The sequence below is a fragment of the Astatotilapia calliptera genome, chromosome 7 (genome assembly GCF_900246225.1).
Source record: "Astatotilapia calliptera chromosome 7, fAstCal1.2, whole genome shotgun sequence".
Lineage (NCBI taxonomy): Eukaryota > Metazoa > Chordata > Actinopteri > Cichliformes > Cichlidae > Astatotilapia > Astatotilapia calliptera.
This window is the reverse complement of record NC_039308.1, coordinates 66,600,795-66,628,553: the sequence shown is the minus strand read 5'-3', so window position 1 is coordinate 66,628,553 and position 27,759 is coordinate 66,600,795. Positions and strand designations below refer to the sequence as shown.

Genomic DNA, 27,759 nt, shown 5'->3' with positions numbered 1-27,759 from the left:
TGGCATGAGCGGCAAAAATACGCATTATCCTCGTAAGAAAGCTCCATCAGAGCGACAATTGAGGGACTTGTACTTGGAGGAATTTGAAAGGTCTGCATGTCATTGACCAGAGGGTTCATTCATGCTGCGCACCCAGTTTGTTTGTTGCAAATGGAGATTTTTTTTCTTTTTGGGAAATTGTGACCAGCACCATTACTTTCAGGCCCATGTGAACTCATGCATAGATGTACAACTACAGGCATGTGCACAAACACACAAGTGCAACCACTCTCAGCATCTAATCAGACTGAGTTTCCCATGAAGTTTTCTGTGGTGCAAAAAGCGAGTTAAAGTGATTGCAGTGGATAAGTGGCCTAAGCAAACAGCATTTCCACTGTGACAAGGGAGTGTAGAGCGCAATTAGTCCGGCCGCATGATCTACAGTTCCATTCCTTTAGATAAACCTTCTTGATTACCCCATAAAACTGGGCTTTTTTTCAATGGCATGTCATTGAGGAGAAATGGGGCCGTGCAAAATGCAAGGCTGGCAAAAGTCCTGGAGGTGAACAAGTTAAAACTCAGCCCCATGGGAACGACGCCAATCATCCATATTATAAGTTGTGACAGAGATAGCTCTGGGAATGAAAGCACAGAAAATATCAAAGTGCAACCAGCAGCAGCACTCTCTTGGCAGGTAAGAAAATGTTGTTTGCCAAGCCCGAAATGAGCACACGCTCTTCTTAGCTGCTTTTAAACATTGGCACTCAGCTATGATATTGAACAGTGGCTTTAGGCAAGTGTTAAAGGAGGTTTAACTAAGAAAACGCTGTCTCGGTTGAGCCAAATTACATTAACACATCACAACTGAAGAAGAGCTACAGAGAAAACATTTTCCTCTTTGCCCACTCGAACTCCATCGACCTGATTTCTGTTAACTTGTTTTCTGACTCTCTCCTGTTCTTGAAGCAGACAGCCGGGCTGCAGTGAAGAAGAGAGACGGGACTCACATTTACTGTAAAGTACAGTTCATCGCAACAGCTGATTGGTTTACAGCTCCTTCACATGGTTAGGATGTCATCGCTGGCAAAGGTGCCAGCTACACACACGCACAGAGTAAAATGCTGTAAAGCATGATCTAACGGGCAGACTCCCACAAATACACTGTGCTGCTGGTATAAACACAGTACGCCACAGTGAGGCTCAGACTGTCTGGAACAGAGTTCAGCCAACAGATACAGGACTGTATGGAACATTAGGATAGTCAACATGGAAAATGAAAATATGATTACACTGTAGTTTAGAGCAGCATTGTGTGATTCTGCAAACTGAGTGAAGTGCATTATGGAGAGCTCACACACTCAAGTGTAGACCCTGGTACCGTACAGTGAGGGGATTTAAGAGGAGGCAGTTAAGGGGTAGAAAGAGGGAGGCGTAACAAGCAAGCACACATAAAGTCTGTCTTATTCTTTTTCCCTGCCCTCCCTCTCTCGGTCTCTCTCTCTCACCATTACAGCAGCATTAGAAGCTGAGCTGCTCAACTGTTCCAAGATGTCAGAACTACAAAGCTCCCTTGAATGAGGGAATGTGGGGCCCAAGGCGGCAGTAAGGGAGCCTGGAACAGCTGGCTCTGTCGTGGGGCCTCCTGTTCCCTCGCTCTGCAGCCGCTAGCGGGGACAAGACAGGGATGTCAGAGTGGGGCGGGGGAGTGAGAGTGTGTGTGTGTGTGTGTGTGTGTTCATTCCTTTTATATTTTCTGAATAAGACAGACGACACTGTGATCACTGGCCAGGTCACCTTCAACAAAGCTGGAAGTGGCGGGATGGGCAACGAAGAAGGTTGGGTTAGGCCGAGGATTTGTTATCACAAAGGTTCATTTCAGGCTCTGAGATTGCAACGAACAGTGGTTGCAGCATTGCCAAATGACATGCAGGGTGCATTATCAAATAGGAACTAAGCAAGGATGGGAAATAGTGAGAACAAAGTAGGCTTTCAGAACATGACAGTATTGTGCCTTTCACAACACAGACGCACATGCACGCACACATGTGGACAGTACGCTGCATCTCCATCTGCTTTTGCTCTGTGCTTAGGAAGACACGGAAAATTAAAGGGAGAGACCACTTGTGGCTTCTATCCCACCCTTGGTGTCAAAGAGGTGTGACTTAAAAGAAAAAAGAACTTCCTGTTGAAGGTTAGAGCACAGAAATTTAAAAAAACGAAAGAAAAAAAAAAACGTGGTTTCAGGAAGGTCCAAGGAAGGTATCAGGTTCAAATGCTTCGTTCCACAGTAGAGAAAGCCTCGTTCGCTGGGGTTTGCTTTAGAGATGGACCGATCCGATATTACGTATCGGTATCGGTCCGATACTGACCTAAATTACTGGATCGGATATCGGAGAAAAATAAAAAATGTAATCCAATCCATTAAATATCACGAAAGCACCTGGCAAAACTTGCAACACGCCGTAACTCACCTCAGAACGTTAGCACGTCGGAGCAGTATGCATCACGTGATAGAGCGGCTGTGGCATGCCGGACCTGTCGGTGGTCTGGATAGCATGTGGAGCTTCGCTAGCAACCCGGCATTTCATCTCCGACAAAGTTATCCCCGAGAGAAGTAAAGCAAGTGTGTAAGTCCATCTCTGAATGTTTGTAAAGCATTCCCACGTTAAGCTTAACAAGCGACTGCCTCTCGCTCTCCGGCTGCTACTTCAATCGTGAAACTGCTTAAATGATCAGCTGATCGGCTTTTCTGTCGCGAGTCCGTGTCTCTGGTTTGTTTTTGGCCCACTTTGCACCAGAAAGAGGAAACCAGCGGCTGAACAACAGCAGAACGTTTAAGCTTGATAAGCTGTTGTTAGAATTTATTTAATATTACTTTCTACACCAGGATCTTTTTCTACGTAGCTGACGCTGGTAACTGTGCAGGGGCGGATCTAGCAAAGTTTAGCCAGGGGGGCCGATAGGGCGTTAACAGGGAAAAGGGGGCACAAAGACATACTTTTCTTTCTTATTCTCATTTAAAATGTCGAGCTTTTAATAAATAATTATCTGACACCCAAAGTTTTAATTTGATGTAAAATGAATAGAAGTCAATTACTGTATATAGTGACTATTAAGTCTAATATATATACCCTAGTAAGCTATAGTACTTTTTCCTTTGGGAAGGTACCATCTGTGCAGTCTGCAATTTTGTTGAAGAAAGATGTTGAATCTATTTAATATTTCTTGAAAAATAATTGATTTCTGTGCATTTTTTTTCACACTGCATCAAATTAAGGTTGATTACGTCGATTAAGCATCATGAGGTGGAGCGTGAGGGGTGGTTCCCTATTTTTTATTTATTTATTTTTGTTGTTGCTGGGAGTTGGAACCCTATTAGTTAGGTTGCTTAATATTTATGCTAAGTACTCTTTAAAATACCAGAATAGGGAGGATGGTGTAGGTCTAAGTTTATTAGATTGATCAGTATTGCTGAACTATGAAATATTTTTTTTGTATACAGGTATAACAGAATAGCTTTAGTGTAGTTGTTGTTTTAAACTTGAGTATGAACTTGCAGACTTGCAAAATGCAGCAAGATATTTTAAAAAACAGTTTTGTTGATTAAAAAACACTATATCGGATTCATATCGGTATCGGCAGATATCCAAATTTATGATATCGGTATCGGTATCGGACATAAAAAAGTGGTATCGTGCCATCTCTAGTTTGCTTTGGGCTGCCACACATGACGCTGGAGATGATCGCACAATGCAGTGAATGGAAAGTGACTTAAGTGGCTACATGTGCAGTCATCGGTATAGAAGACCCACAATTACTAGCTGCAATGGAAATATGACTTTTAATGTAAACCATCATACAGTGAATGTAATCAAACGACATTAAGGCCCATGAAAGGGTTCTGTTATTCATTAAAGACACCATTCAAGAATCTCACTGCGATTGTATTGTTAGTCGTTTTTATTGCTTTGGGGATGTTGTCATCTGCATTAACGAGACACATATGAATCTGCTGAAGCTTTTTCACTGACAAATATTTACATGGGGATGAACAACTACAAACATGCATGCAGGCATGCAACATGGGTATGGTGGACACGTGCACGTTTGGGTTGTGAGCATTCAGGACTGCACGGGCGTTGAAGTGCACAAACACAAATTTGAAAACTAGAATGTGGAACAGTCCCTTTTGAAGGGAAGACTGGGTTTCCATTTGAAAATGCTAACCAGTGAATGAAAACACCTTAAAAAATGTTAGCCTTTGAGCATCCCGGTGAGGCAGCTCGAAGGCTTCGATCACAGCTGCTCTTAAAAGTGGATTTTAATTGTGTACATTTGCACAGTAATTATGCAAAGGTTCACCTCTTCCCTTCAGAGGAGCTTCAACATCTGGAACTGGGCATGACAGAGTCTTTCTTACCACAGCGAGAGGGAAACAAAAGAAGTGAGAGAAAAAACTGAAGTTCAACATTTACTTTTAAAAAAGGAAACCCCACATTTGCCTTTAAGCTGGCAAAGTGCAGGGCTTCCTTTTTATTGAGCAGGCGTGTGGGATATATGCCGGAGGAGAACACAAAAGATGATTTCTGGATTTCCTACTTTTGGCCCAGAATGCAACAGTAAACTTGCCAGACAGCGATTTAAATAGTCATCCCAGTAGCTCCAGCCACACATCAGAGTGCATGTGCAGCATCCAGCAAAAATCCAAGAGTCGTATGCAAGCTTGAGCTTGTTGTTTAGGGCTGCATAATCGATGACCTTTGCATTATCGATCCATAAACTGAAATCTTAAATTGTTAATGCACTACTTGTTTGGTAAACCTGAGAGTCTGTGGTTGCAGTGATGGTGGAGCACAGTGGGAATAAATATGGGACTAACTGTTGGAGGATGGAGCTGTGCAATATTTTAAAATCTGCTCAGATAATCGGTTAAATGCTATCTTAGAAGTGACCTGACTACCTATTCAAACTACCTCCTTAGAGACTCATGGGCATTATGTTTAAAATAAAAACGGACATTGCAAAAGTTTCCAAGGATCAGTGTTTTTTAAAGCTGTATTATGGCTGCAAAAACACAATAAATAAATTATATTGTGCTATAATTTCATGCTACGTGTACACTTAACATAAAAATCACAGACTAAAGTAGATAATATTCATCGGTCCTGTCATTCGTCTGGATGTTACCTTCACACACCCTCGTGAACAACGCTGAACACCTCACACTCCAGCTCAAAGCTCATCCCTGGATGAGTCTTCCAGGTATTCTGTCTACAGAATCCTCTGTAGTATTCATCTAATTAAGATCACAGAAACAACTCTAATTGATATGAAAACACTTCATTCTTTTCTCCACAAAACAACTGCTTGTGACAGCCTGCGCTTTGCAACCTGAACCAGCAGCAATCTATCTCTCATGTATAATGTTAACATTAAGTGAGGCAATAGCACTCATTTCCTCAGTTTATTATTGCACACACTAGTTACACAAAGAAAGCAATCTTACACAATTCACTTCTCCAGGGAGAGCCAAAAAAGAGGAAGCTTCCCCTGTGGGAATGGAAAAGACAAACACAGAGTGACAGGAGTGCTGTGGGCCATTTGGAAAATGTAGACAAGGCTGCAATAGTAGCTCGCTGTTGTTGGTTAAGTCTGGATTCTTTGATCCATTATTGAAAGATCAATGTAAGAGTTTAAAAAAGGAGGAGACAGAAGACTGAAACGTTTTCACCTCTATGGAAGCCCGTTTCCGCCACAGAAAAGAAATATCCATAACTCAAAATTTCAAGTTATTTTCTTGAAATTTTGACTCATTAACTCAAAATCTTGAGAAAACTCAAAATTTTGAGTTATTTTTATCAAAAATCTTCTACTCAAAATATTTTTATTGAGTAATTGTGGATACAGTTTACAAAAAAAGAAGAGAATAACACAAAAAGTGTTTACATTGAATACAAAACAGAGCTTCTCATGTTAGAACATTGGTAAATAAAAAGAGAGGAAAACAAACAACAAAACAACAAAAAGCCACAACCCAAGAGGGATTATGATATTAACTAACCTTTTATTTTTGTCAAAATTATGGATACTTTTTTTTTTTTTAAGTGGCAGAAACGGGCTTCCATACATTTCACCTGGCTTGGAGTATCAAGTAGTGATTTAATACTAGTGTTTAATCAATAAGCTGCATTACTCAATTTAGGGGAAGAGACTTTAAATTATTCTTTTATTTGCAAGGAAACTTCAGGCTTTAACTTAAGCACCAATTTTTAAATGTAAAAATAAAATGTACAAAATGAAAAAGACTTGCATCTATAAATTGAGTTTTTCTTTTTTTAAGGTTGTCGGTTCACTTGACAGCAGTTAAATCACTCACTACTCTAAACATACAAAGCAACGTCTTCATGAGTCGCAATCCTAAGCAAATGATTTGTAAGCTGTTTTGAACTAATACTGCACAGACATCTGATATAAATACCAGAGAGACACACTTCTGTTCACATGCGGTATATATGGTGGGACGTAAAGCACGAAATGTACAATAAAAAAAGTTGCATGTAAGGAAGAGGTAAAAATCAGTCGGATTTCAATCAACTCACTTCTCCTGCTTTTAGTTAGACGAGAAAATCAACAATTATCTGCCCTGAGAATAACGTGTCAGAGTTACACATTAATAAAGACATCTGCTATGAGTCTTTCTAAAAATTAAAGATCTAAGACATCTGCCAGTAGATGGATGGGCTGACAAAGAGAAGTGGCACCAAAACCACATTTTAAATTAATTTCCATTTTCCCGTCAAGGCTAACAAATAAAGACAACCTGTCCTGCGTCACTACCAAATGTCGCACGATGATCCCAAATCCCTTCAACGAGTCAATTATACCTCTCCCCAAGCACTGGCAGAGTATGTAAAGCCAGGACGTTCGGTGGCCTCAGGCTGACTCCAGAGGAAGCCGGCACAAATGACAGTCTAGCTCTGACTACAATGACTCTGACACATTAAAGTGTCTTTGAGGTATTTTCTCAAACGGCATATGACCAACACTAAAGACGGGAACTGAGAAACAGCTCCAGTAAAGAACAATTTCCAAATTGTCCAATTCATTGGAATCATATGCTGTTGTCAACTCTTTTTACTGATGCTGGCAGAAAGAAGGAACCCGAGTTAACAACAAAACAAAGAATTGAAGCTATGAAGCAAAACTGAAAATAGAATAAAGGTGAATGAAGCCTTATCAGTTACCACCTCTGACCAACAAAGGAGGAAAACTGCGTTGTTACAGAGGGATTATAGCAAAAAATAGTTTAAGAAGTATGTTCAATGTGTGGATGTGAAGCGTATAGATGTATGCAGCGTGCTTGGTAGGTGGCATTTCCTTCATGACACCCACACAGACACAGACACACACACACACACGTGCGCTTCCCCTACTTGAGCTGACTTGCATGCCGTGACATCTGGTCAGTGCTGAATACGATGTTCAGGGAAGTAAAGCGACTATATGCTGTGCACAATGGAAGGAAAAACAGAAAGCCATGGAATAAAATGCATTACTAGAATTCCTTGGTTCTCCATCAGCGTTTTCCTCCATCAACAATGGGACAAGAACTTATTCTAGTACAGCTTTGCCCTCTGGTAAGGAGACGTGTAGTGCCAAAACACAAGAACAACCAACACAAGTGAGAATAAATCCAAAGTTCAGGTTTTTCTGGGCATATTCTACTAAAATCCTAATAATCGTTTGCTCTTGAGCTAAATAGAAAGCTGCTGACAGTCAGTTTTGGCGTTGAATGAAACTAAAAAAAACAATGGCACTGGCCGTGTGTGGAAATGAGCTCAACTGCGATTCAATGCAAAATAATCTGCAGTGAATTTATCCTCTCATCCCCCATTACCGCATCCCCCCATGGCTTCATCTGGGAGAGACACTGGTTGAGCGAGGCTGTTGAAGATACCCACCTCCCTCTTCTCCCAGCACTGCCTCAGGAATGCTTTTCTTCTCCTCCCCTTAGCCCCATGTGTAGACGCCCTCTCTGCAGGGTGTGTTTTGCATGTAAAACAGGCTGCAGATGCTGTCCGCAAAAGGGACCGGGAGGGACAAGGGAGACCGGGACACAAGGAGGCCCCACTGCCATGCCACCCGCTTGGCCTCGCCTTGCTTTGCTGCCACCTCCTCCCATAACACCTCTCATTACTTTACCCCTACACCCCCCTCGTTCTTTCCATCCCCGGTTCAACGTGCCACCCCTCCGTCAGCCCCCATCGGCCATCCCTCTGCCACCCTCCTAGCACACGCAGTTGTGCGTCTCCCTGGAAACAAGCTCTAGTTGGTGTATGGAGGCACGCTGAGTTCACACAGACACGCTCACACATACACCGCTCTACTTTAGCGGATAGAAAGACCTGAGACTGCATTCGGACAATGAAAAACAGAAAGAAAGGGGGGAGAAAGAGAGTGATCACCTCTAATAAAATGGTTCTTTACAATCCTGTTATCCATATTCGGCTTGACACGACTACATTCAGGGGAAATAATTAACAAGTGCATGGCGGACATTAATATTGCATTTGACAGGAGACAGGTGGCTGGCTGGGAGCAGATGTTAGGAGGCAGACTGAAGAAAGAGAGAGAAGCAAACTTTTATACTTTAAACATGTCATCCCTGGACTTTCAGATCTTCTGATTTAAATGCGTGTCTGTAGTTGCAAAGCGTTAAGGTAATCTCTTAGTTGCTGTAAACTCATTGTAAACTGATGAAACAGAGTTTTTACTTTATCTTATTAAAACTTTCAGTGCGAGGTTGTGTTGGTTGGACAAACAGGAGCCGTGTGAAAACCACTAATTCCAACAAGCTATTTTTATTTGACTTGATCTGCAATCGACAGTCACTTTCTAAGCAACATTGTTGCAACATTGTTGCTTAGAAACGGCTCCAGAAGATGAATCAGAAATGTTTGTTACTTTAACGTTCACATTTCTGTGTCAGTAGAGTTCATCAGTTCATCCCTCTCTCTCCACATCCTCAGTCTGCTGCACACAAAGCTCCACAGTGTGGCCAGTTGTAGAGGGTGCAACTGTGATGACATAATGGGGTTTTCCATCCACTCTCAGGATCTGTACAGTGCTGAACAAGGTGTGGTGCAGTGTGAGTGAGAGAGAAGGATAATAACCTTTTACTTTTACAGTACACACAGCTCAGACGGGTGTCCCACAGTCCCCAAAAGCACCTTTGAGTTGATTTCTCACAGCGTGTAGATGTTTGACAAACTGCAGTGCAGGTTTTCAAAATGCTTAAACGGTGTTTTGTGTGAAGCCACACCTGACGTACTGCACATGTGCCAAATCTGACAGCAACTTTAGAGAGATTCAAGTCTTTCTGAATGTCCTCTGAGATGCCTTTACACAATAAGGACATAAAAAGGAACCATCCATCCAATACCAACAGTGAAGGGGGGGGGGGGGGGGGGCATCCCTATTCAACCAGGACAGTTTCAAAACCAATTAAAACTAATTCCATATGCTGAATATTGACGCTTGGATTTCTCATTATGCCTACTGCGCTTGTCGACAGTTGTTCACTGTACTGTATGTGTGCGTCTCAAAGGGGCTGCAGAAAACATGTGGGTCAGGAGGCAGGGACTCTGGGATTCTTCATGCTTTGCTCCACCATTTGGAACCACTCTCAGCCTATCACTAATTCCTCCTTCTTGGCAGCTCTACAGTTTACCCTCTCTCTCTCTCCCTTTCCTCTTTTCATCAGTGCTGGCAGTAGAACTGTAGTCTACATTCTGCACTAATTAACAACCTTCAGAGAAAGACCACCAAACTGGTGAACTGGCACACTCAAAGCACGCTTACAGTTAGACTCTCTTTTACTCTGTAATCTTTCTTAGTTCTCTATCCTCTAGATTCTATTGTACTGGAGGTTGTGCTGTATGTGCCAATGCAACTAAGCTAAGCTAAAGAGAACCAGTTTGAGAACCAGTTTGGCTCAGTGAGATGAGTAGCTGCTTTGAGACCAGGAAGCCCGGGTTTGAACCCTGCTCATGGTAACATTTCTTTTCTAGGGCAGGGATAGCTCAGTAGGTAGAGTGGTGGCCCATGATCAGAAAGTCGGGGGTTTGATTCCCCTGAACTGCTACCCTGAGGAAGGTACCGTCCCTACACACTGCTCCCCGGGCGCCCAATGGCTGCCCACTGCTTCACAGAGTGAATGGGTTAAATGCAGAGGGGAATTTCCCCAAAGGGATCAGTAAAGTATACAAAAAAAATAAAATAAATAAAACTCCACGCAAACATAAGCGACAGCTCGCAATCAAATTTGCACAATATTTCTCTGACTTGTAGTAGTACATCTGTTGAGAGTATTGCGGTGCTTTTGCCTAGTTATGAAGAGACTCGGAAAACTTCAGGCAAACAATATCATCCAAACCAGGTCACATGGTTGGTGGGTTTACTTTGGTAGAATATTAAGAAACTCTTATGAGTTTCCTATAGGTACCAAAATAAGCTAGAAAGAAAGCGATTTAGTGGTAAATCTGACTTTTTAAGCCTTCTCCTCCACTCAGCGTGCACATTATTAGACACCCAGAGAGAAAACGAGACATGATTTATCTACTAAAGACGGTAATTAACTTGTATGTTACAGGTGTGTGATGTTGGAATATGTAAACAACATGAATACATCTCCCGTCATCAGATCAAGGGAGGATCAGGGTAACTCGATTTGGTGAATCAATTCAATTCAATTTTATTTACACAGCGCCAAATCACAACAACAGTCGCCTCAAGGTGCTTTATATTGTAAGGTCGACCCTACAATAATACATACAGAGAAGAACCCAACAATCACATGAGCCCCTATGAGCAGCACTTTGGTGACAGTGGGAAGGAAAAACTCCCTTTTAACAGGAAGAAACCTCCGGCAGAACCAGGCTCAGGGAGGGGCGGGGCCATCTGCTGTGATTGGTTGGGGGGAGAGAAGGAAGACAGGATAAAGACATGCTGTGGAAGAGAGACGGAGGTTAATAACAGATATGATTCAATGCAGAGAGGTCTGTTAACACATAGTGAGAAGAAACACCCAATGCATCATGGGAATCCCCCAGCAGCCCACGTCTATTGCAGCATAACTAAGGGGTCATTCAGGAGGCTCTGCCTCCCATTCTACTTTTAAATACTCTAGGAACAACAAGTAGGCCTGCAGAGCGAGAGCGAAGTGCTCTAATAGGGTGATATGGTACTACAAGGTCATTAAGATAAGATGGGGCCTGATTATTTAAGACCTTGTATGTGAGGAGCAGGATTTTGAATTCTAGATTTAACAGGGAGCCAATGAAGAGTCACTAATATTAATATATTTTCCATGATGCTATTGTCTTTTTTTTTTGCCTTCAAATGAGCAAAGTAATATTTAAGATGGCCAACATGCTCATAAGAGTCTATGCAGTATACTGGAGCGCAGACACACACAGACAGACACAAATCCACACACTGCGTCAAAACCCCGAGCTGCTGGTCAGGAGCATCAATTGAGTCTCTGTTCAGTCCCTTTGCCTTCCTCGTCTACACTGCCTTCTTCCACCGCCGACGTCCACACCGCATAATTTGTCATAGGAAAGCACAACTCTCAAAGGAAACAGGCAGCCTTCAAAGCAAGCTTGACTTAATATGTAGTACAGTGCTGTTATCCAGTACTCAATTGTGTATCTCTCACAAGTTTCTCACCTCTAATTGTAAATTCTTAGAGTTCCTTTAGGAAAGTTGATGAATACGAAGGTGTGGCAGGGAGGCTGCTGACTTCTCAAGTAGTAGATTTGTACGATCGCTAGGAGACTTTGCAAGCAGAGAGTACCTTGCAATTGGAGGAAGTGCATAAATTGGAGTCACAATGCCATAAAAGGCGTGCCACCAAAGACAAAATCAAAGGCAAAGGAAGTGGCTCCAGATAGGGCTGGGCCATATCATACCGTTCACGGTAACACCGGTATAATTTTGGGCAACGATAAGAAAATGAAATATTGTGATAGAATATGGGTAAAATGTGCAGTGCCTTTGTTTTCATACGCACATGGCGGTGACGGAGAATGAGAAGGGCGAAAGCGGATCGTTGAATGAAACGATGAACCAGAACTGGTTTGTAAAAATGCTGCAGCTTCACTGGTGTGGAACTGGTTTAGCTTTCGTCCGTCAGATACACAACAAAGCACTATTTTTGGTAGAGCATGCTAGCGGGCCGTCGTTATTACCGTGTTGTTTGGAAAATACGGCGCACTTAAAATCAATCCTTTGATTTTTCTGAAAGTCGACAGAGCCCCTTATAATCCCGTGTGCCTTATGTATGAACTCTGGTTGTGTTTACTGACCTCGAAATGATTTTATGTACACGGCGCTCGAAAATCTGTCAAATGTTTCAGTGCGACTTTGCTACGAAGCCGCACCGCTTGATGCATTGTGGGAGCATTACGGCTATCGTAGGCGGAGCCTCGCGGAGTGATACGTACTGTGCTTCAACATAATATTACTGTATTGTGTGTGTATAAGCTCTTTTTAAGTTTTGTGGATATTATACATGGTTATGCTGAGGATGTGTCGGCCAGTTTCCACTGGAAATGCCTTTTGGTTAAACTGTCAGCGAGGAATTTGCATTTGCACTGTTACATTTTTATATAACATTAATGCACATAAAAAACAGCTGCTTGTTTAAGTGAAAATACATTGATGGGTTTTTTGCACTAATAAAGTTGAGGAGTTGTAAAGTGTTTTGTCTCACGTCAATTATATCGTCAGTTATATCGTTATCGCAAATTTTCAAATGTATATTGTGATAAATATTTTTGGCCATAGCGCCCTGCTCTAGCTCCAGACGACCTCAAAGCAACCTTGAGTAAGATACTACATTAGTGTTTTGCTCGAGCTATCGATCCCCCCAATAATTCTGCATAATGGGGAAAAAAATCTAAAGTTTAGTAGCGCTGCATGAATATAAAGCAGCAGGTTACTGACGAAGAACTGAGCCGACTGCATAACTAAACAAGATGCTTGCATTCCCAGCACAACTGCAAGAAATGACAGAAGCATTCAGGAAAACCAAAAACGCAGACGGAAGATCAGGCGGCATCGAGGGGCCGATGCTTTTAGGCCTCCTCCACAAACTCAGCTGCGGGTCAGAAGCCTGGCAAGAACCCAAACATATAAAGCGAGAGGTGAGGAGTAAAGAATGAAGGAATTCAAAGGAGACAGTTTGCCTTGTTTCCCAAAGAGATGCACTGGCACGCCAGTGATCACAGACAGCCTCCAACGTTAAGTGACTCTGAATAGAAGCGAGGCAACGGCGAGAGAACGGCACAACAAGATCACTGGACCAGAGCGGGGCGAGCGGTGCTGGCAGTACCGCGGCATTGTTGCGGGAGCCGAGGAGGAGGCCGTCGCAGCCCGAGCCGACCGCTAGCCACGTGCTCCTCATCGAGGCCCGCGTGAATTATTACATTTCAGTCTGTTATATTTCATCACGGCTCATTACAGACAGACAATCGAGCTCGAAGAGGAGCGCCGTACTCGGGGTCCGCCCAGATGCCCTCGGAAAGAGAGAGAGAGCGAGAGAGAGTAAGAGAGAAAGAGGGAGAATCCCTGCACTCTCCCCTGAAAAGGATAGAGGAGGATGGACAAAAACACATTGTCTGTGGATTTAAAAAGGAGGCTTATGGCTGCTATGAAAAAGCAATGTGCTTTTAGAAATGGAGGAGAATGAATATGCCTGCTGATGCCCACTCAATGAGATGTACGCTGGTGGAGCCATAGAAAAGAAGTGAGAAATGAAAGGGATGGAATCTGAGGCAAATGACACTTGAGTGTTTGGAAATAACTGACAGCTGCACAATGGGACAGCAAAACAGACTGCAATCTGCTCATAGCTAGATGAAAAGACAGGGAGCTGAAAAGAAGTGTGACCAAATACATACAGAGATACTGTCCATTCACAGCTGAGCGGATAAACAGACAGCCGTGAAAATGGGCGAGAAAGGTGAGGTTTAACTACAATAGATGACCCGAACAATGAGATAGCTCCAAAGGCTCCGTGAAACAATTAGGCAAGTATACGAGCGATACGAGAAGTGCTCGCTTTAGGCCGCGACAGTTTTTATTTACCACATTCAGTCTCAACACGTTTAAGCAGAGACCGAACGCTGAGAGTTTAGGAGAAACTTTTCATGTCGTTAGACCGAAGCGCAGCCGATCACAAACCAGACGACGTATCCCTGCGCGAATATGTACAATCACTGTGTCTCTCCTGACGAGGCTTTAATGTGCACATGCAGGCTCGTCTTCTTAATCTGTGTGTGTGTGCAGAGAGAGAGAGAGGGAGAGAGGTATTAAAACACACTCCTCTTGTCACTTGCTGTTCGCTGCATAACACAGACATTTTCCATTCTGTCAGTGCAAGCAGCGAGCACACTGGCTCCTTCTAAACTCAGCCGCCACTTCATTAAATGACTTCAGACTCTTGGCAGAGTCAGTGGGAAAAGTCTATATTAACTGTGTGTGAGATCCACGGGGTGACCAACAAAGGCCATAGTTGTTCCTCTGTGTTGGGTGCTGCTTGGGGAACTTCTGGGGCCTATTAGGGTACCCCCTCCACTACCCCAATGTGTCTACCACATGCTCCTGTTTCTCCTTATCCTCACTCTTGACTTCATACACCATGCATACATGCACAGACACAAGGATGCACAAAGCTTTGCTGACCTCTGCCCAACTTTTGGTAAATGGTCCCAGAATTAGTAGAACTAGACACAGCATGAAGGGGACTGCGACTGTTTAGACTGGAGAACGCGGTGAGGCGCAGGCTCTGGTTCCTGCTTTCGCAGCCCAACATGACGACCGGCAGTCTGATGGTACCTAATGGCCGGGTGGTACTGTTGCTCAACCAGGTGAATGTGCTGGATCATTTGGGAGCAGATGGGCAGAACTGTCAGTGACACCAACAACAGCACTCGAAAACCGCATCTGTTGTAATGCAAAATCTGGCGAAAGACTTTATCTGTAAAAATCCCAAATTTTTAGCATTCAAACAAATGTTTCCCATTAAATCCTTTGTCATAACAGCTTATTCAGCCCAGACTGCGGAGCCTGGGCTGAGCTGACATTGAGCAACAAATGCAGTCGTAACTCTATTAAAGTAACAGCAAACAATCCTTTTCTATAATAATACAGCACAACTGATTGGTAGATTTAGCAGCTCAAGTTTCAAACTCCTGGATGGAATGTAAAGTGTAATATTATCACGGTCTCATTAATGGTTTCACACGTGTAGACGAAGCCACAAACAGCTCAGACGTGAGTGATCAAATCTAGTGCCGATGACACTTAAACACAGGGCCACAAACTCGCACGCACAGAACGAGATCAGCGTCCAACAAACCACCGACTTCACCGACAAAGGCACAGCAGGCAAACAACCGGCAATTAATCAGCTAGATTGATCTGATACGCCAGTTTGTGTAAATTCTGCCGTGACCTTTAACCAATCTGGTGGATTTATTTGTTCTAATTAAGCAGATTAGGGCCACATGCCTTTGCAAATTAAGTCATTTATCTTCATGTGACAAGTTAGGAGGAAAGACCAACTGCCCCCAAGGAGAAAGGGCAATTTCTTCAATACTGTGAGGTCTGTCAAAAAGGTTCAAATTGGCCCCCCACATAGAAGGACAACACACTGCACAACTGGGTTGTTGTGTTGAGCTCATTTGATATTACAGCATTGCTTTAGATTGTGTTGCCACATTTATAACAATTCCTATGATAGATTTCTTCATACTTGTTGTTACGTGCATGTAAAGACAACTACAGGTCAAACATACAGCAAGTATCTGTTGTAAAAAGCTGCTCCTTTGTCACAAGGGGTCAGTGTTGCATTGTTGACTGCACAGAGCCCGATGCCCTTCCTGATGTCTCCAGCCATTAAACCAGTGACCTTACCCTTGTCATGGGAATGTGTTAACCACTGCACTATACAGGCACATCTGCTGTACTAAACAAAAGAAAAGCTGATGGACACGTTCCCGTGCAACAACGTCAACGGTTTTTTTAGACACCCATTATTCCCCTTCACAGTTTAAAGCTTGGCCAAGAGGTTAAAAATAACCCACAATGTCTAAATCTACAGAGGCCGGAGCCAGGAGGGACCCGAAGGTGGACTGAGCCAAGTAAGAGGCCTCCTCAGCTAGTCCAGCAAAACACTGAAGCCTGGGAACTTCAGCTTGTTTTCCGTACTGTAAGCCCACCTACTGGACCGACCTTGCACGTGCAGCGTCTCGATGAGTGTGCGTCACAGATGTAAGCTGAACACAAAGCGATGCATGCGATCGACACAGCTCTGATTCCATTCAAGTTTCCCCGTGAACGCTCACAATCAGCCTGATCCTACAGTTCATACCAGAGTCCATCCTTGTTGTTGCCAGAATTTCACAAAGCACACCTTTGACTGGGAAGTCTTCATCAAGGGAAGTTTTCTTTAAATTAAAATATACCACAAAAATGTTAATACACACATCCACGCAGCCACTAACCTGTAAATGACTCCCATCACCCTGAGCCATCTAACGCATTACACAAGGAGATTCAGAATGAAGGAATAACACGAGGCAACAATATGGCTCAGTTCTTTTCACTGTGGGGGTTTCACCCTGTGTGCAGATATAAAACACTATATCCTTCCTTCTCCCGAACAAGCAGACCCCCCGCCCCCCTCCACACACACAGAACATTCTCCTCTAATCCACATCCATCCTCTATGCGGAACGTCGTCCAGATTGGTTTCCTTCTAGTATAAACTTCCAACTTGAGGTCAGGCTTTGGGATCACAGGGCCAACAGAAGGTCATGTAGCTCGACTTCTACAGACGGAGCGAGCTCGTTAGTTATTTGTCTGCCCTCAGTTGCACCTTTTCACATCCCTAACATGCTGAATTCTGTTGTTAATGCTATGTTAGCGGGCTGCACTCAACATGATGGGACTTTGGATTCACTTTGGATCTGTGGCAGTCTTGGTCACCTCCTGGATCAATCCTGGATGGATGGATGGGTGGATTGAAGGATGGGTGGATGGCAGACTGGATAATGAAAATTTAAAAAAAAAAAATCCAGGAAAGTCCAGGAAGTGAGTGATCAATGTCTATTGTGAGGATTAGTTTAACTAGATAAGATCACTACACATTTATTAATATTTATTACACATTTATTATTGTTTACTTATTTTTCTGCATCTTAGACTTTATTGATTCTTCGGTTCTTAATGGCTACTTAGTTTACTCGTTCGGACTGACTGGCTCACACTTCGTGTTTTTCATTTAAAAAAAAATATTCGATTTCTCAGAGTAACTACAACAACTGAGCCAAGCAAGCATAAAGCACTTCTAGGTAGATATTCCAAACAGTACGCAGCCCTAAACGTGATACAAATGGTTTTCTGTGTGTTTTTTGCAGTTTAAAAACAATAAAATCTCAATTTGAATCCTATAACTTAAGCTGACTGATGCTCTGTCATGTAAAACACTGTCTCAGGGAGTGAGTAGAGATTCTTACAGTGTATTTTTAAAGCACATCAGCATGACTATTCTGCCATCTAGAGGTACAATATAAGAATAGCAGCCGTGATTACTTGGAGCACTATGGGTGAACATCTAGCGCTGACAGCCTACGTGTACAGCATGTGGATCTGAACGTTCATAAAATGAACTTCACCTAACGCTGTGGATCAAAACTGAATGGAGAAAATCTTCACTGCATTTTTGTCACTCTGTATTTAACCCATTAAAGCAGAAGACTGGGAGATATTTCACTCTACAATAGGAATCACATTTGAAAATGTTTGCTTGACATTAGTTAAATATACTAACTATGTGGTATTTTAAAGTTAAGTACATGTTAATAAGTGTACAATTAAAGGCAGGTTAATTTTTCCATAAATAAAATAACATTACAAAAAACAAAAACCACGACCAGCAGTGCCGTGTAATTGCTAATAATTCAATACATGAAATAATTGCTCAGTATAAAAATAATTGCAGGTGTTGTTAGCGGCGATTTCACATTCTTGAGAAGTACTTGAGGTTAAATAAGTGCTTGAAATCCAACCTTTAAATGTCAGAATAATTGATATTTGTAATTTAGAAAGTTGTTGTGCGCATAACGACGCCCTCTGCGTGCAGCCAGACTGCTGTGACGCCAGTTCCTAAACGCACATTACAACTGCACTAAGTAACGGTGTGTCACCTGTATGGAACGCCAGGACTGCCATAATGAATTAATTAAATACACCATTAAATAATTAATTAATTAATTGTGTCAATAATTAATTACAATTGGAAATAATTAATTACATAAATATTTGTGACACATGTAATTAATTAATTATTGACATATTTAATTAATTAATAACACATTTAAATAATTATTGACAGTTTTAATTCATTATTTAATGATTTATTTATTTAATTCATTTTGGCACTTTTGTCCCCTTCATCTCTCTCCTTGAAATAATTTTATCTGTCAGCCTCACCCATCAAACTAAGTGGGCGGGGTCAAATCTAACATTTGATTGGTTGCCCGCAAAGTAAGTCAAGACAGGTCGATCCTAGATAATCGATTGCTTGTGTGGACTTGGGGCAGCCAGGTATCCCAGAATGAACAGGCAGCAATGGTGGTGGTGTACAGTTTTAGAATACCCCGTTTTTTTGTCACCAACTACACTTTTAATAGTGTTTTAGCTGCGAATGTAGTGGCGTAATCTTCACGTCTGGTCAGGTTGTCAAAATAGAACATGTTTGCAAAAGTGCTCCGATGTTTTCGGAGATGTCACTAGCTCCGCTAACAGTCAGCTGACAGAGTGCAGCAAGCTCACAGCCCTGGTGTTCCAGGTTAACGGGGGGGTTAAGTTAAACAGTTTGTTTACATATTCCACTCTCCGTGTTCCACATGTTGCATTCGCAGATTCTCATTTTCACCGAACGATCGTCTCTTTCCACCTGGTCTTGTGTCTCTGTGCTTCTGTAACATAAAGAACGAGCTGAGTTGTTTCTCAGGACACCAGCGATCAGCTCAGCAGACCCTCAGTTTACCTGCATGCATCCTCCTCCTCATCTGTCAGCTGTTTAACACCTGCTGCTAATTCAAGAAACACGCCCACGTGACCTGGTGATAGTCACAGTTTAACTGGGCAGCCGGTGCTCGATATAACGCAATGTCAGCGCATTTTTCTGCACAAGATAAGTAAATATAGTGTTCACTGGCACATGTGTTAGACTGAACCGTTCGCTTTTCTTTATCTGGTGTGTTTTGGATTTAACAGTGAATTTTGAGATTAAACTGACTTTTAAAATGTTTTTATACAAAGAGGAAAGAGAAGGCGCATTTCCACCGAGAGGAGCAGAGTTTGCAACAGCATGCTCATCATGAAGTCTGCAACCTGGACAGAAATATTATATCATCTGTTTTTTAATAGTTATTCAACTGTATTCTAAGCACCAGCTGTCTGTTAGAAATTTTAGAGTTTACTTAACTAAAAATAAACAAGGTTAACATACAATTTGTGATTTATTTTTTTTTTGCTTTTTCGGTCATGTTATGTTTACCTGTCAAAGGCTTGTTACAAACTATGAAACACATGGTGCAGACTTCTGGATGTTAGAAGAAAACTAATACTGCTCATGAAGAAGACTAAAGGCAGGAAGGTGTCCTGTAAAACTAAACATGTTAATAGGACCTCCCTGTTTATATCATAGTTTATGATATAGCACGTGTATTTCAGTAATAGCCTGCTGATTTCAGTGTAGTGGTGAACAGTCGCACAGCTCACGTAGGCGTTATCTGTGATACTCCTTAACTATAATTTATCCAAGTTAACTTCAGTTGACCATTCAGACAGTTCTTTTGCAATGAAAAACATAAACACCCATGCTGCCGGGAGGTTTCCTCAGTGCCAGCTGTTAACATTATAGCTGCTTATGCAGTAACCATGGTAACCACGGACTCTGAGCGGCTGGATCGACGGAGGTCAGACAACAATTTTACACGTATGATCTTAAAACAGGACACAGCCACTATACGTGCTGGCCTCATATCAAATGTGAAAGCAGACTGAGTCTATGTTTGACGTTTGTTTATATCTAATCTTCCTCTCAAACATTTAAGCAGCAGCGAGTCTGCAGCTGAGGGAACACAAACTCAAACTGTCCGAACAGGTTTGCTCGTTTCTTGCGTGGATTCATTTGGTGATTCATTAAATGTATAACTGTTATTCTAATCTGCTGCTGAGTCTCTTACACTGATGAAAATGCAGAAAACACAGATCACACCTGTTCAACCAATCACTTTCATTCCACTTTGATCTGGACAAACTGACGGTTCATCTCTGCTACAGTGTTGTTAGACTGCTATATGTTTTTGTTCTTTATGCTGTAGATTTTCACGTCTCTGGAATAGTTGGCAGTAATACGGATGATTTTCTGTAAAATCATACTGATATGAGCCGTGACATATTCGTAGATAACCGTTAGATTAGTCAGCTGGGAAACTCTGAGTTAACTCAGAGAGCTGAAGATATCGTGGACATGCTGACCTCGCTGCGTGGTGTACAGGGCCGTTTACCCTCATGATTAATATTCACAATAAAAATATTAGCCGAACATCATGAAGTCTGTATGTGTTTCATAGTGTCGAACAACCTTTGTACAGTTAAAGCCAGCAGTTACTACATGACGGAAACACCAACGTTATCTCTTTTATGTGTTTATACACAGGTCACGCTGATTACTGAACAAAAACCCAAAGATCAGATGTTAGACAGATTTATTTGCTCTCTCTCCTCCTTAAACATGTTTATAATTCAGAATTGGTGGCTGAAACACGTAGGACACATAAGAACATCGGGAAATAAATCCCTGATAAATATAACCTCAGTAAAAGAAGTCAGCGGGCGTTATTACAGCTGTGTACCAGGCCTGCGCTTTGTCAGTGGCAATAACAGCTCGATTGCTTGCGAGGCGAGCAGGTCTATCCCACGCTTTGCCGTGAGACTGGGCAGACATCTCCGACATCATCGAAGCACTTTTGCAAAGAGGCTGTATCTTGACAAACCGACCAGACACATGAAAATTAAACCACTACATTCTCGGCTAAAAAATATTAAAACGGTATTTGGTGACGCACAAACGGTTTTTCAAAGTTCAGTTCTGTTCGCTTCCACATGCTGGTTGTTGTGTGCTAGAAACAATGGCCACCAGGCCAAAGCAATGGTTTTGACTCGATCAGCGTTTTAATTATTTCGCATTTTAATAAATTCATTATTGCCACATTTAATTAATTATTTAATGGTGTATTTAATTAATTCATTATGGCAGTCCTGGCATTCCATACACTGTATCTCACTGCGTCATGTAAATGTTGCATGTGGGTAACTTTGACACCACTAGAGGTCGGAGTTCGACCACTTATGAACAAATGTGAAAAAGCCCATAGTTGCTGCATTAATTACGCTCTTTCAACAAAGTCAGTAAACAACTGGATGAAGAATAAAAATGCAAAGAGCTCAGATGAGAAGCTTCGTCTAACACGGCTTTTTCAGCAATCAGATTGAAAGTAACAACTGTTCCCACACTCAAAGATGATCATAAAGCATGAGTGAAATATCGCACAGGCAACTGAAATCTGCTCTTTCTATGAGATACACGACAAAACATTACTCATACCAGAAGACATCAGTCATTTCTACCCTTGATTTTTTTAATGTAGGACATAAATAACTTTCTCCTGTTCTCCCTTTACAATACCAACTCGTGTTCTTTGTTTTTCACAGAACACTTCATTTAGTTTGATTTAACTTCGCTTTTTTTATATGAACCACACCGGATGTGAAGATGCAAACTCATCTTCACAGAAGAAAAAAAAAGCCCCATTTGAGCAAAGTGGTACACTGTGCTGCTTAAAAAAAAAAAAAAAAAAAAAAAAAAAAGCGTACCTCTGGGAAATGCACCGACATGTCTTGACGTAGACTCTCAGGGGAGTTTGCAACACCAAAACATTGCAATGTCAACAGCTGACATACCTATCAAACAACAAGACACACCCTACAACAGCTGTAGTGACCTTAGAAATCAGGCAAAGACAAAGATTGTGCATCAATAATGCACAGCTGTGAAGTACAGCAAACAAATACAGTGTCTAAAAATATGCAGCAGAAAGCTGCACTGCATTGAGGTTTATTAATAGCCCAAGCTGTACTTTGTGTTCCCCTTTTAACGAGTAAAACACACCAGTATTATTGCAACAGCAGTTTAATTAGACATCAATAAATAAACCCTTAACACAAGTATAAATGGTTTTTTTGTGATGCTGCCACTTTAAGGTGTAGAAACAAACAAACAAAAACCAAATAAACAAACAAAACCAAGATGTTTCATTGACAGCCAAAACTACCCACGGAGCAGAAAATGACAGCAACTTAAACAAGTCAATAGTTCATTTGGCGTGAACGTTTTAAAGTAGGGCTGGGCGATATGACCCAAAATTCATATCTCGATATTTTTTACCTGGATGGCGATATAAGATATATATCTCGATATTTATTTTTAAAGCCATAAGTTAAGAACAAAAAGAGAGTTCTTAGTCACACTGTGTCCCAGATGTCACACGGGCACTTTTATTTACATACAGCGTAGATGTACATGAAGAAATTACTCAAAAATAAATTATCAGCATTTATTAAATAATCATGGTCCATAAATAAAAGAAAACAATGTTGTTTTTGTGCATAACAAAAAGCTCACAATTGTGCAGTCAAAATGTAAACTAATAGACGCTGAGCATAATAACAAAGAGACAGATTTCACAGCTGCACCACGTCTCTGAACAGGTGCCATTTGTGGTCCTTATACACACACAGTACGGTAATATTACGTTGAAGCACAGTACGTATCACTCCGCGAGGCTCCTCCTCGGTAGGCGTAATCCTCAGACAATCCATCAAGCGGTCATATTAAAACATTTTTTGACAGATTGCTGAGCGCTGTGTATCACATAAAATCGGTTCGCGGTCAGTAAGCACAACCAGAATTCATACATAAGGCGCGCTGTCGATTTTTGAGAAAATGAAAGGATTTTAGGCCGTGCAGCTCCTCCGGGCTGCATGTCGTTAGCGTGGTTAACTCGCTAACACGTTGACGCCGTCCAGCCCCACGCACGGGGCGATCCGCGGTAACTCGCTAACGGAGATTTTCCGCTTTCATCTTGTCATTGCCTGCAGGTGAAGCTATGGGGGAGGGGGAGTTGTGTTCAGTGAAGGAGAGGCGAGGCCGAGTAACGTTACGTAGAGACAAAAGTGGACGAAAGAGAGGCAAACCTGCGGCTCCACAAGTATAATTATAACGTAACATAGACTATATCGATATAAACGATATTGTCACATCTTATATCTCGTATGAAAATATATCGATATTTTTTTTAAAACTCGATATATCGCCCAGCCCTACTTTAAAGTGTAACTCATGTAACTGCATCCCTACAGGATGTGAGCTGGAATAATCAGCATCAGCGAGATGTTCTTTCCTGCAGAGCAGATGTTAAATCTCAGAGATCCCAGTCCAGTTGTGTAGTAGACACATCGGAAGACACAATCCAACCGCGCTCTGCCTCCTCTTCCTCCTCCTGCTCCACTGAAAACATGCCAGCAATCTTCGCTTAAAGAAACTTCTTCTCACACCGACTCGTCGTTTCTACTCGTCTTTGTTTCTCACAGGCCGACATCGAGCAGCATCACGAAACACCAACAAGCCGTTTAGTTTGGCAAAGTACTGTTTTCTGAGAAATACACACAAGAGATCAGCCGCTTTACCAAAGCAGCTGATATCGACATCATCTGTGATATTACAAGAACCATGACAGTGACTTCCCAGAAGAGCAACTTTTTACTCAAGGTGAAACTCCAAAATGACGTCAACAACTTCATTACTGATGCGTATCACCACAACAGTATTTTGCAGGAAGCAGCTTCTTCGTCGCTCACACTCACTCGTTAACTAGCCAAAAATAACTGATACATAATGCAGAATGTTATTATATGGTTCTCTATTATCCTTTTACCCTTTGTGTTTGTGTTGCCTCTTTTTTCTTCTCTATATGTAACATCGGCACCGAGTCAACACATACGATCGTTATCTTCGTCTAACCTACGTCGGGGGTCGGCACATTGTGTATTCAAAGCAATCTAACCACCAAAACACTGCGGTCTGTAAGTCACAGCTGACATTTGTTTGTGTTTAGGTGCTGTGATGGGAAACGATGACGTCAGCGTGCTTCATGTACTGTCAGGGCGGTTAACAGCCCAACCTGAAAACAAACAATTCTCATTTCCCCTTCAACAGTCTGATCGCTGCTTGAGGTCATGAGCAACAATAGTTTTAAAGGGCACTCCAACAGCGATAAAGCTTTTATTATAAATCAAATGTTGCGGTGAATGCTATCAAACGTAAAAAACAAACAAACTCGTATTTCCTCAGAGTATTTCTGTTTTTAACTGACATGCAAATGCAACAAAACCACAGTGCGCCTTGTGAGTCCAGCTGTTATAAAACCCACACACTTACCAGCAGCTGATACGTCACGTGCAAAACAGAACAAACTGGGACATAGGTGGAGTTTTTACGTGATGACACGGCCTGCTCACTCTAAAAACGTTAGAAACAAAGCGATGCAATTGTGAAACTGCGGGGATCATTTCTCAACTTTAATTATTTGATTCTGTTTGAGGGCCAGATAAGATGATGGGTAATTTCACAGAATTTCCCTGAGATCTACCGAATCAGTTTCAGTGGTAACAGGTAGCTGACACACAGCTTGTGTGAACTGAGGCAGCCAGACGACAACAATCAAACTAACACATGTGGGCTGATTTTCTTGTGTAACTTTAAAGAGTAAAATAATGCCTTTATTAGTTGCACAATTTCACAATTACATAATCTTTGGAAACTGGTGGCAGCATTTGGAAATTTTCCAAATTAACGTTGGGAAACTGCATATTTGGACAGTCTTCATTATATGGAAAAGACTTGTGAAAAACACGTCTCTCTGTTCTGTTTCTGTTAAACATGTAACTTTGCCAGTTTAGTGTAAGCAACTCAATAATTCCAAGTAAAATACACCCACAAGTTTACTCTTCGGGTTTATATTTGACCCTGTCTACCGTGGTGTCGCTTTCTATCCAAAACAACATCAGCAAACCAAAAACTGCCCGTAAAAAGAGGCAAAGGACGCATGCAGACAAGTAAATGCAGCAACTGTTAAGCTTTGGACGCTGTTAGGAGACAGCTGAGATGAACTTCTTCAAAACAGAAATGTACTAAGAATGAGCATGATACCATCAAGAAATCAACTTCACAGACCACAAAATGAAATGCGTCACATTTCCAGAGAAGTTACAGCGGAAAAAGTCTAAAATTGAAGCCCCCCCCCCAGGTCTGACTGCCTGCCAAACTTAACCTGATTCACTTTCTCAGCCACTCTGACAGGAAACTTTTCCTCCCCCTTCTGTCTCGGCTCCTCCTTCGCTGCAGTGGGCGTGCTGAGGGAACACAGAGCATGCAGATGTTGATGTTCCACAACGAAAGCTGTGCCCACATCCGCTCTGAACCGAGTCTCCCGCAGTCTACAGCAGGCTGTTCACACTTAACAGTAACACAGCAGGCAGTACTGCTTCTCGCCACTGGAGCTCGCAGATCAAGAACGGAGTTTAAACTTGGAGTCTGTAAATTTTAGTGTGAAACACACGCAGAAAATCGCATATTTAAATGAAATTAGAGAAACAGGTGTAACTTGACTCGTGACTCTGATTTATGGCTTTTCATACATTATAAGGAGCTTTTTCAACATTTCTCAGCGTGACTCCTTTCTCGTGTCCTGCAGAGTCAAATTTCCTCTGAAACATTTGAGGCAGGCTTTGAGTAAGCAGCTTCTGATACCTGCTCTTATAGCAACCTGACGCATTCACAGGCTGTGAAGCAGCCTAATAACAGGTCTGTCTCACTCAGGCGGCGGGCAAATGCTGAGTGCTTTTTACAGAAGTGTGCTCCATCATTAGCCTGCTCGTTGAAATTACTCCGAGAAATCAAGGATTGTTCAATTTAAACGGCCAGGACCAAGCGCTCTCTCGCTGCCTCACACACATACATGTCGACAGGAAGAGGGGAAGCAAGAGTGGCCCACTCTTCTTTAAGGAAATCTCTAAAATTGAATTCAAATCCCACCGACTGATGAAAAGTCTCGCTAATCATGCTTTTAGGTGATGCAACAGACACACTTTGCTCAAACTACACCGAAACGATCCAATGGAGACGTGCAGCAGCTACAAGCTGTTTCCTACTCAGGACTGGAATTCACCATATAGTGGCGACGTCATTCGATACATTGAAGCAACCTCTGGCGACGCGTCCACATAAAACGGTTACATTTGGTCTTTCTGGACTGTCTCCAAACGCCCAGCGCGCATTTCTCCTCCACTTGTCGCGTGAAATGACAGCTGTTTTTGCACCCACTCTACTATGAGTAACGACAGCACGCATACAAACAGTGGGGGCGCGCGCACGGTGCGCGAGACACAAACACAGAATGGAGACAAAAACGGCGAGCGTGTAACACACATAACTGCGTCTCACCTGTTTTGAGTCGTTTGAGTCTCTCGGCTGCAGCACCACCACGCTGTTTCGTAGTAAATACGGCGGACGAGCTTTAAACCAGCGTGTAGAAGTTGTTTACAAAGTTTCACCGTGAATTCCGACACTCTGATTGGTCTGAGTAAAGTTTAGTCAACGCCCCAAACCTCGGTCACCGGGCCGAGTGTCAAACTTGTTTCCCGGACTCGCTGCATTCATGTAACACAGGCAAGGAGGCGAACGAGAACACTACGCTGTAAACGTGAAGTTTAATATGAAACGTGGAGGCGATCGCAGCAGATTGCCCACTTATATTTGCTTTAATTTCAGTTCAGTTGTATTTACACAGCGCCAAATCATAACAACAGTCGCCACAATGTGCTTTATATTGTAAGGTAGACCTACAATAATAGATACAGAGAAACACCCAACAATCATACGACCCCCTATGAGCACTGGCGACAGCGGGAAAGAAAAACTCCCTTTTAACAGGAAGAAACCTCCAGCAGAACCAGGCTCACAAATATGAACATACACACTTCAGTTCTTTAAGCCGTTGATATTGACGACCCCTGTGTGGTATTAAATGTCCGTATTTATTATGAATATTTATTTATTTATTTTAATTATGGTAGTTTTTATTTTAATGGAGAGAGACAGAATATCAAAAATCCAGAAAAAAATTACATGACAGTTATACATTTATTTGCATGAGTGAAATACTGTAATACTGTGCTCAGAATCAGTATCTTCCATTCCAACCTTCATTTCAGCCACCATGGGCAACACCAAAGAGCTGTCAAAGGAGGTCAGACTTGCACAAGGCTGGAATGGGCTACAAAGCCATCGGAAAGAAGCTCGGTGACAAGGTGACAACTACTGGTGCCTTTACTACTTTGTTGCAAGAAATATAAATGACCCATCAGTCACTCTCAGTCTGGAGCTCCTTTCATTTCTTGCTGCATGAAGCTATGATGATCATGAGAATAGTGGTGGATTAGCCCAAAACTTCATGGAGGAGCTTGCTATTGATCTGCAGGCAGCTGGGACTGCAGTCACCAAAAACACCATTGATAACA

General features: G+C 42.2%; 1 long non-coding RNA gene across 1 annotated transcript in view; it reads right to left on the bottom strand.

Moving 5' to 3' along the window:
* Positions 1–26,802, bottom strand: part of LOC113027153 (uncharacterized) — a 118,233-nt gene extending 91,431 nt beyond the window's left edge. Inside the window, exon 1 of the long non-coding RNA XR_003272992.1 lies at positions 26,684–26,802. This is a non-coding gene — a long non-coding RNA (uncharacterized LOC113027153). The remainder of the gene's footprint in view (positions 1–26,683) is intronic.
* Positions 26,803–27,759: the final 957 nt, after the last annotated feature.